Below are 1,960 nucleotides of genomic sequence, written 5' to 3'. Positions count from 1 at the left end.
TATATATATATATATATATATATATATATATATATATATATATGTAGTAAAGAATAATTAAATAAATTATGATAAAACATTTGATATTTACGGAGGGATCGTTTCTTGTCTAAACATTTAATACGCTCGACGATAATATCATAATTAGTCTTTGTCGTGTTTGCTTATGCACGATTCTCCCAATATATACTCGCAGTACGTAGTCGTTTCATTGATAATTCATGCAATTGTCTTATTGATTTCTACTGTTCGACTGTTGTTTTGTATCGTATACTGTTTGCTTGCGCGAAAGAAATTATCAAACATGATTCCACATGATACAATTGCCATTTCAAACACGCTCGAGTCAGCGATAATTTAATCTTGACAAATTATTATTAGAGTGTTGGTAAGTGATGTGCAGGAGACTCTAAAGAATCCGTACCTCGACGATTACCTTGACTGAAGAAATACATATATGCGCACAGCGAGGGACTGGCCGTGTAGCTTTAAGATGCTCTTTTGAAATCGTTTTCTTCATCGAGACAAATCGATACCGGGAGAATCCGCCTCTCCCGCATCGCAGACAGACAACGTATACAAATTTATTCGTATTCGGAAGAGCGTTATTTTCATTCGATTCTTTTCAATTCTTTCTCGATAAATTTACGTATACGCATATACAAATATATATATATATAGAATATGTACAGGAAAAAACGATGACGATATCGACGTAATTTTCATTGAATATGTGATTTTTATCTAAGCGAAAAAATTATATAATTCTCACCTGCAGTCATGTGCAGTTTTTCACAGTTAGCAACAAACATTAGACTTTATAATAGATTTTATAGCGGATAATAAACGAGGATTAAATTAAAAGTGTCTATAATAAGATTTGTACAAGTATATCGCGAATCATTAACATTTTTCCATGTGGTGTATCTGAATCCATCGACGATAAAATTCTGAAATAACCGCGCGTTAATTCCTCAAGCACTTAATTAAACCGAGTTAAGGTCCAACAGCTTAGTGATATATATGACGCGTTTCTAGCTAGTGTTACACAACCACGTACTGTTTTCGTGCGGGAGCGATCTGGATGTCATTGCTCTTGCCTGGAAACCAGCTATATGTGTGTTTTGTATCGTTGTTGAATCCTCTTTATATCCAAAGGCGATTTAGCAATCATACGATGTACACATTGTCTACAACGCATCTGTCGATTATTTAAATCGATCCTCGAACCCGTTTTTTCAATGTGTTCTCGGTCATCGATCGATTTAAGTTGGATCAACTTGTCGCAATAAATCGCCAGCTGTTATAAATCTATTCGCAATTACTAACGCAGACATAAACATCGTGCATGCGTGATAAAACCGATTCGCATGATGTCACTGTTACGAAAGAAATGGATGCACAGTAGTAGTAGCAGTAGTAGTAGTAGTGGCGGCGGCACTACTACTGGAAATTGTATAGTTTTGAAATTGTTGATACTCGAGAAAATATTAGTTAGGAAAGAACTTTAATCAACTCTGTAACCAGATAGAGTTAATATTAAGAAACGAAAACATTTTGTCATACTGAGTGAGTCATTGCTCGCGGCGATTTATCTATGTTATTATATTCCACCATCTAGCCTTGAAAGTTAATAAAAAAAAATTCAAGCGGGTTTATAAACATTTATAAAATAGATTTATAAACGTTTTATAAATCATATCGCGGGGAAAACAAAACATACATATTCGTACCTCATTTAACATCCTTTATCGGATGTTTTGTCGTCTTTGATATTTTAATTATCGTACGAAGAGAAGAATAGAACGTTGTTTATACGGCTTTTCGTGTTTCAGTGTTGAACGCGAGGCGTCGAAGAATATCGAGGAAAATGAAAGAGAATGCTTCAAAGATGCGATCGTGTCGAGCAGAAGTCTCAACAAAGGCTTTGTCGAGCCTACCAACATTAAAAATGCCATAC

General features: G+C 34.7%; 1 protein-coding gene across 1 annotated transcript in view; it reads left to right on the top strand.

Moving 5' to 3' along the window:
- LOC102671449 (facilitated trehalose transporter Tret1-like) overlaps positions 1 to 1,960 on the top strand; it is an 11,171-nt gene that overhangs the window by 6,821 nt on the left and 2,390 nt on the right. Inside the window, exon 3 of the mRNA XM_006618305.2 lies at positions 1,836 to 1,959. The gene's annotated coding sequence lies outside the window, so the exon portion shown is untranslated. The remainder of the gene's footprint in view (positions 1 to 1,835; position 1,960) is intronic.

This window comes from Apis dorsata, unplaced genomic scaffold (assembly GCF_000469605.1).
Source record: "Apis dorsata unplaced genomic scaffold, Apis dorsata 1.3 scaffold_348, whole genome shotgun sequence".
Taxonomy (NCBI): Eukaryota; Metazoa; Arthropoda; class Insecta; order Hymenoptera; family Apidae; genus Apis; species Apis dorsata.
Note: the sequence above shows the minus strand (reverse complement) of the source record. Positions and strands in the feature narration are given on the sequence as shown.